An 8,919-nucleotide genomic window follows, 5' to 3' on the forward strand; every position below is an offset into this window, starting at 1 on the left:
AGGGTGAGCAGTGGTGGTGGAGGGAGGTGGAGGGAGGAGGGGGGGAGTGAACAGCCGCCTAATTATAAGTTCAGTGAGGCGGAGCAACTTAGGTCATTTGAGCGCTGCATGGCGGCGTGAAAGAAATTTAATAGCGGCACTCATTCGCTTCTTCTTATGTTCACTACCTTATTAGTCTTTTCCTCTGTTGTAATGTTTGGCACCACTGTGTTGTCATGTATTTGTATGTACACTGTCTCTAGCCTCTGTGGCGACTATGTGTCGGTGGGCGTAGCTTGGTATCGGAGACGATGATTTTATTTCTCGATAATCATCACTCACAACTTCCTTGTGCAAGTGGGTTATCAAAGTTAGTCTGGCGTGTTGCAGTTTATTTAGAAAATATAAATTGTCTTTACAGCTCAACAACAGTGCACTTCTTAACTACTCAATCACACGACTAAGATTATAAGCAAAGTTATTAAGACTCTTGCGTCTTGATCAGAGTCTAAGTCTTTGAGTAACTCAAGTCAGAGCGACACGGGTTGTGCGTCTGTACTATCTTGGTGACTGGCTGCTACTGCTGCTAAAAGTGACTTGAGGATTGTCCGAGAGGTGTCGAGGCATACGTCATAGATTTCCATAGCCAATAATATCAAGCAAAATGAATGACGTTTTAATCTCCACCCAATGGGAGGTAAGCCTTTAACAAGCTGAATGGGCATAAAACAAACCGGCTGTTTATAGTTAAGCTTGGCTGTTATCAATTCAACGTCCTGTTCACCTCTTGCACAATTCTTCTAATACTAGCGTTAGATTCTCTAACGCGTCTCTAATTTCCTTCTAATTCTACTCTTATATCTATTCTTTTCTTCATGCAAAGTAGTGCCTATTACAGGGCTCGGCAGCTACCGTTTGTCGTCCCGACAAAATTGTTATGCAATAAATTCTATTTACAGTATTTCATGCTTGCTGTTCTTTACATACCTATTACAGGGTTACGGCTCGGAAATGTGTTTCATTTCGATGGATGAATTCTTGAGTTTCTTGTACATAAGTATCATTGATATTGTGCTCAATGTGACTATCAAGACAAATGGAAGTACATATATTATATACCACATAGTACCTGTGTGTGTTTTTGACACTTGCTTTACAAGTCTTTTCTTGTTAATCTTTCTGATTTTCAAAGGAGGAGCTCTGTCTGGGAATTTCATAGTAATGTCCTGTAAAACATTTTCTCTATTAAGTACAATAGTCTTTTTCCTATTTGCTACTGTTGTGAGTGTGGGGCTATGAAGTTCACATTGATCTGGTACACGATATAAGCCTTCTATTGATGCTATCTGAGGTTGAAATCCTGGGCATATGACTGATACAGTTGTCTTGTTTGGAAAATATAAGTAGTGAGATTCCTGGATAGTTTCATGACGTGTTATGGGAGTTTCTTCCTTAAAATGACAATTACGTACAATGGATATATTTTTCACCAAGGATGCGGCACATGAGTGACTCAATGCTTCATTGAAAGTAAAATAAGTAGCTGAGCAAATGTACAGGTCTACGTTAGTTTTCTTACAGTGCAATAGATCATCATTTACTATAACACTTTCTTTCAAACCATTTATGGATAGGATGTAATTTGTTGGAGATGTTATATCAGTATCAACTGTTATAATGGAACTATTAAATTTCATTGGGAAAGGAATCAGATTATACATGTGATATTTCAATTCTGATGAAAATGGTATGTCAATGAGTACTCCAGTATCATTTATGAATGAATTAAGAATGGGATAATATAGAGCAATATTATTTGAATCAAAGAAAGGTTGAAAATTCCACTCATATTTTGCTTGTTGAGTTATGTTTAGAAGTTGTGATATTGAAAATAATGTGTATGTAACATGTCCAGCATTAGCCATAACTAAGTCTTGAATTAACTGTTCCATTTCAGCATTTAGTTCATTTATCTTAATGTGCAACTGATCCAAGACCATGAAAATTTCCAGGGATTCCTTCAAATTAGAGTTCTCTGTACTTAAGGTTTCTATGCTATTAATCATCTCATCTATGGTAAGTTGTATATCTTCTGTTTCTTCTTGTAAGACATCGATTCTAGACACTGAGTTTTGTAGATTATTTACATTTGAGCGAAGTTCTGCATACAAACCAATATTTGTTACTCCAAGACCTACTAACGATCCGATCGCTATTGCGATACCTACTCCTCTTTTGCTTTTGCTATGTAGGAAGTTATTTTCTATTTTGGTGACCTTCGTCTGCATAGCATCTAATTTCTTCTCTAATCTCACATTGGATATCTCACTAATTATCAATTTGTCTTTTACCATCTGTAACCCATTATTGATATGTCTGACATTTTCTCTTACAACATTTATATTGTCAAATTTCAATAGTACTCTTACTGAGTGGTTCACAATGATCATGTCGCCGATTTTCCTTACTAAAGCTCCGGGCCTCACAGGGTCCCAGGCTGTTGCTAGAACTACTATAGCTGAGAACATGCATGCCACTTGTTTCATCTTTACCTGTAAAAAGAATAACAATCTCTGTTCAACTCATTTAATATTTCTTCAACATACTCATAAAATTCAGATTCTAATGAGAGTTCATTGGTGCAAATTAATGGCAAAACTTGTTTTCTATGACTTCTTAATTTCTTCCTGTAATCATGGCTTTCGTCATCTGCTGCGTGGTGACTTGTTTCTGTTTGTGCACTATCTGTTCCTGTTTCTACATTGTTTGTGTCTGTTTCTGTCTTGTCTGTTACTATGCTATTTGTTTCATCACTATCTATGACTGCATAATCACCAAATTCATTCATGTTTGTCTGTTTGAGCTCATCTGCATGGCGTACACTGATATCACCAGTTTCCAAATTTCGTATTGTGAATTTATTTCCACTATATTGTGCAATGACTTTATACGGACCCTTGAACTTGGGCGAAAGTTTGTTGCTATGTCCTATTGGCGTGTGTAGTTTGACCATGACTATATTTCCTGGCTGTATTTTTATTTCTCGTGCCCTTTTATGTTGTTGTGTTGTTAAGTCTTGTGAGTATTGATTCATGTGATCTCTGATACGCTGGTAAATTTCCTTGAATTTATTGATTCTAGTTAGTATGAAATCATCATAGTTATAGACATGACGCGGTTCTGACTCTAGAAGTGAGTACGGTAAATTCTTATCCTCTCCAAAAAGAATATAATGTGGCGTTTCACCTGTGGCTGAATTGATTTGTGTGTTCAAAGCACATGTGACGTGCGGGATCCATGTGTCCCATGTAATGCTGTGTGGATTTATCAATGTACGTAGACAAGTGATGACTTTTCTATTAAGTCTTTCCACAACTCCGTTACTTTCCGGTTTGTAGGCGTGTACATTTATTTTCTTTATGTTGAAAATGCGACATATTTCTGCTAGAATAGCGTTATTAAATTCAGGACCATTGTCAGTGATAATAGTTTTTGGGGTTGTGTATGGACATATTACTTTTTCAAATATAGTTGTAGCGATTGTCTCTGCTTTCTTGTTCTGTAGTGGCTGTAAAATGCAAAATCTGGAGAAGTAATCGATGATTACTAGTAAATATTTAAATCCATTTTCAGATAGAGGCAACTCCAAGGTATCAAGGTGAATTCTATCCCACGGTTTCTCAGGGATTGGGTAATTCAACATTGGTGCTGGTGTGCGTGTGTGTCCTTTTGTTTCTGCGCAAACGTTACAATTATCTATATGATTGTAGATTTGTTTTCTCATGTCTGTCCAATAGTATTTAAGTTGTGCTTGTCTATAAGCCTTTTCTTTTCCTGGGTGAGAACTAGTTGCACAATCATGAATGAAGTGCAAGACATTTGGTACCAACTCTTTGGGTATAACTAACTGTTTCACTTTTCCACGTGATACTCCTTTGCATTTTATTTCGGTATTGCGGTATAGCAATCCATTATGTAATTGGAATTCCGATAGTTTATATTTCTTTGGTAGTGTCTGTGCTTCTCTGTCTGTATTACCTTCAAGGTGCTCTATTATTTGCTTCAAAGTGTCATCTTTTCTTTGTTCTGAGTATACAAGTTCATTGTCTAATGTGGTTAGTTCTTGGATACTGCATACTACACTATTTACTTCTCCGTGTGAGACTATGTTTCGTGATAGAGTATCGGCTGCTGTATTTTTCTTTCCTGGTATGTATTCAAAGTTTATTTCATAATTCTGCAGTGTCACAAACCAACGTGCTAAGCGTCCTCTTAAATTTTTGTGTTTAAACAGATTCTGAATTGCGGTGTGGTCTGTCCACACTCTAATCTTGTAACCCAATATGATATCTCTGAAGTGTTCTAGACAATATATCACTGCTAAAGTCTCGCGTTCTGTGATGCTATAATTCTTTTCTGCAGCTGTGCAAAGTCTGGAAGCATATGCAATTGGGTGTGGATTACCATTTCTTTCCTGCATTAGTATTCCTCCTAACCCTATGTCAGAGGCATCTGTACACAAGATGAATTGTTTTGTGTAATCTGGGAAAATCAATACTGGCGAACTTGTGAGCTTGTTTTTCAGTGTTTCAAATGCTTTGGTTTGGGAAGGACCCCAAGAGAATGTAGTATTCTTTTTCAGGAGTGAACTCAATGGTTGTGGTATGTCAGCGTAATTCTTGATAAATTTTCTATAATATCCTGTTAGTCCTAAGAAACTTCTTACTTTTTCAACTGAGGTTGGTTGAGGAAATTGTTTTACGACGTCTACCTTTGATTGTACTGTCCTCAGACCTTGACTGTCTATTTGATGACCTAAGTAAGTTACTTTCTCTTGTAGAAAGCGACATTTTTCCAACTTGATCTTTAATCCTGCTGATACGAGTCTGGTGAAGACTTGGTTTAGTTTGTGGAAGTGTTCTTCTTCTGTTTGTGAAACTATTAAAATGTCATCAAGGAAAACACTAGCAGTCTTCCCAATCAAACCTTGTAGGACATTGTTCATTAATCTCATGTAAGTAAGTGGGCTGTTCGATAATCCGAATGGCATTCTACGAAATTGATAATGTCCTGTTGGTGTAGAAAATGCTGTTAATGGACGTGAAGCTTCATCGAGCTCTATTTGCCAAAATGCAGATTTTATGTCAATTGTGCTAAATAACTTATTTGAAGTGCCTAGACTTCGAAGAACATCAGAAATGACTGGAAGCGGAAGTCTGTCTGGAATTGTTTTCTTGTTGAGTTCCCTGTAATCAATCACTGGTCTCATGGTACCGTCCGGTTTTGGGCACAAGTATTAGTGGAAAATTCCACTCACTGTCACTAGGTTCTATGACATCTTGTGACAACATATCTTCAATCAATTTATCAACAGTGGCAAGTTTAGAATGCGGTAGTCTATATGCGGGAACGTAAATAGGCTGTGTTCCTGGCTGGAGTTTGATTTTGTGCTGCAATAGAGTTGTTTTACCCAAGGCTTCTCCTGGCAAAGCAACTGCTGCTTTATGCAGGTGTAGTAAGTGTACTAGTTCTTTCTCAAGATCTGGACGACTAGTGGGAGCGAGGTGTTTCTTTATCTCTTTCTCACTCTGTGAGGATTCTTGTAGCGAAAACACTTGTGCTATTTGTTCATCTTTATCAGAGCTAAGGTCTTGATTATTGATTATTTCTATAGCTTTACTGACTTGGAAACGTCCTAACTCTGTTCCTTTCTTAATAGTTACGTCTGTGTGAAGCGTGTTGATGACAAATACTTCAGATTTACCCCTGTTTGTATGGTAAAGACCACTTTCTAAATTTATTCCACGAATACGTGACGACTCGCTTAAGGCAATCGCTGTCACATGGTCACTTATTCCTTTTAGACTAACCTTTACCTTGCAAATAGACTGAGCCTGCAACAGCGTGCACTCTGTTACAGAACCTGAAACAATTTTCAAGGCTTCGGTTGGTGCATGTTGTTTGTTCTTTTGGGTTATCAGTGGGGAATTTGTCTTTTCATGACGTTCCGTAGGAATGCAATTCTCGTCAAGTACTGGTGATGAATTGTTTAAGTACCGCTCTGCCACGTTATTATCTGAGGGAACTGTGTTTACTTCTGTCTTAGGTTGTTGACTAACTGGTGCCAGGACATCTTGGCTGCGGGTGTTAACGAATGGTAGAAACTTGTAAGATATTTTAACTCCTCCCTTCGCAGGGAAGATAGTTATGTCTTCATCTCGCATTGTGTCATATCCAATGAGTAAGTTTCTTGGGAACGCTTGCTGTTCTACCACAACAGCTGTTAATTCAAACATGTAATAGTTCCCAAAAGTTACAGTTATCTGTGTTTCTCCTAAAGGTGTGAGTTTGTTTCCGGTAACTCCATGAATGTTGAATGTGGTTGGCTCAATAATGACCAAACCAGGTTTCGCTTTTCTTAGAAAATCTAGACTGATTAAGTTTTTACGTGCTCCTGTGTCTAGAAACATGTGACTGGGTTCATCAAACACTCGTCCGGCTATGAGCGGACCTCCGGAGTTGTCATTTATATAGATAACTTCCTTTACTTCCTGGCTTTTATCTAAGTTGGAGTACCATGGCTGTGCTCTGGATTCTTTTATTTCCTGGTTTTGATATGAAATGTGGCGAGTTGACCTTCTGTTGGCTACTGATGAAGTGACTAAGTTGTACTGTTTTTCTCTTTTTGGCCATTGCGAAAATCCTGACTTCTAGCACGACAGTCTGCTGTCCTGTGCCCAATTCTGTGATGATAAGAACACCAAGGAGGATTTCTACATACTGATTCTTTGTGACCTTTATACTGACAGTTGGAACAGGTGATATTAGCGTAGCAGTCCCTTGCAGAGTGTCCAAATTTGTGGCAATTGTAACATTCAATTGTTTGTCTTTGTCTAGAAGGACTCCTACCATTATAGGGTGTTGACATTTTGGTTCTAGATTGTGATCATCCTTGCCTTTGTGTGGTTGGTGTGCATGAGTCTGAGCTAGCAGCTAACACATATGTACTGCAAGTAGGATCTATTTCTGCATAGCCTTTGAGTAGGCAATCTACCTCACCTAACTGTATGTTTGGTTTGATGTCTTTATAGAGTCTTTCCTGTACTACACCCTTGTTTGATTTGACAATTTGTGCTAGCATCATAACGAGAGCCATGTTTTTCAAGGAAATTTGTTTGGGTTCATTTTTCACAGACCAATCTGAGTTTTCAAAGATTGCTTCGATGTCTCTTGCTTGTGTATCCAACCTTGAAATGAATGCTGTTTGTGTCTCATTTTGTTCAGGAGCTATTTTCAGAAACTTGACCATGGCGCGTATTGGATCTCTATCGCTTTTTGTTGTGAAGTGCTTTTTAAAAGCTTTGATGTACTCATCAAATGTTTTGATGTTGTCTAAATGTGAATATACTATGACGTGACGAGCTGTGCCCTTAACAGCGTCAATGTGTTCTTTAAAACATTCTATTTTTAAGTTATCCTCAACAATACCTTTGTTTTTGATCAAAGTTTCTATTCTTTTGACATACTGATTTAAATCAATAGTATCAGGTTCTCCACTGAATTTGGGGATATCAGCAACAGTGGTGATGATTGAATGTTTTACTACGTTAGCGTTTGTCATGGTGGAGTTTCTACTTTCACGTAAAGCTCGTAAACTGCGAGTAAAGATAGGACTAGTTCGACTTGAAACTTGACTAGGTAGTGGCATACATGTGTACAATTTACATACCTTGTCCTATGATGATTAGTGCGTGTGATAATGTTGGGAGACGCTCTACAATAAGGCAGTTATACTCAATGTTTCTTCGTGCTCAGTCATTCCTCAGGCATACACAAACTGTTGGTGCACTGGGTATTAGATAAAATATTACATGAATATAATTACATTAATGAATGACAGGTTGAATACTGTTACCAAAGTATAGACAAGTGAGTAGCAATGTCTTCTTGAGCGGCGGCTGCTGGTGGCGGCGTGCTGTGGCTGATGGCTGTGTGCGGCGGCTGCTGGTGGCGGTGTGCTGTGGCTGATGGCTGTGTGCGGCGACTGCTGGGGCGGCGCTGATCCTGCTCTCGTCTCTGGCTGCGGTTTCCTCTTCTAAGTCTCTTCTTAGTATTTAGATATTGGTCTCGTTGTTTGGTGGTATTAATTGAGAGTTACTCTTGAGTTTGATCGTGTGAGTAGTGGCTCGGGAGTGTGATGAGGTGTGGCGCGGTGCTGCGCGGTGCGGAACTTGTGCACACTTGTGGGGTTGACCTTGACTCACTGTGTTGGCTGGGGAAGCGTTATTGCTGTTGTTTCCGTTGCTGCTGTTTGTTTCTAATGTTTGTAAACTCTTCTTACTCTTCGGAGGTTGTTTAGGCTTCAGAATCCCAATAAGCTGAACACCACTGTAGTGCCACCACTGTAATGTTTGGCACCACTGTGTTGTCATGTATTTGTATGTACACTGTCTCTAGCCTCTGTGGCGACTATGTGTCGGTGGGCGTAGCTTGGTATCGGAGACGATGATTTTATTTCTCGATAATCATCACTCACAACTTCCTTGTGCAAGTGGGTTATCAAAGTTAGTCTGGCGTGTTGCAGTTTATTTAGAAAATATAAATTGTCTTTACAGCTCAACAACAGTGCACTTCTTAACTACTCAATCACACGACTAAGATTATAAGCAAAGTTATTAAGACTCTTGCGTCTTGATCAGAGTCCAAGTCTTTGAGTAACTCAAGTCAGAGCGACACGGGTTGTGCGTCTGTACTATCTTGGTGACTGGCTGCTACTGCTGCTAAAAGTGACTTGAGGATTGTCCGAGAGGTGTCGAGGCATACGTCATAGATTTCCATAGCCAATAATATCAAGCAAAATGAATGACGTTTTAATCTCCACCCAATGGGAGGTAAGCCTTTAACAAGCTGAATGGGCATAAAACAAACCGGCTGTTTATA

At 38.9% G+C, this 8,919-nt stretch overlaps 1 long non-coding RNA gene across 1 annotated transcript in view; it reads right to left on the bottom strand.

The window, feature by feature from the left end:
- Nucleotides 1-356: 356 nt before the first annotated feature.
- The window catches only part of LOC135109578 (uncharacterized), an 8,708-nt gene continuing 145 nt past the window's right edge, over nt 357-8,919 (bottom strand). Inside the window, exons 1-2 of the long non-coding RNA XR_010272784.1 lie at nt 7,709-8,919; nt 357-2,531 (exon numbers count right to left, since the gene is read on the bottom strand). The exon at nt 7,709-8,919 is cut by the window's right edge and continues 145 nt beyond it. This is a non-coding gene — a long non-coding RNA (uncharacterized LOC135109578). The remainder of the gene's footprint in view (nt 2,532-7,708) is intronic.

Source organism: Scylla paramamosain, chromosome 19 (genome assembly GCF_035594125.1).
Source record: "Scylla paramamosain isolate STU-SP2022 chromosome 19, ASM3559412v1, whole genome shotgun sequence".
Classification (NCBI taxonomy): Eukaryota; Metazoa; Arthropoda; class Malacostraca; order Decapoda; family Portunidae; genus Scylla; species Scylla paramamosain.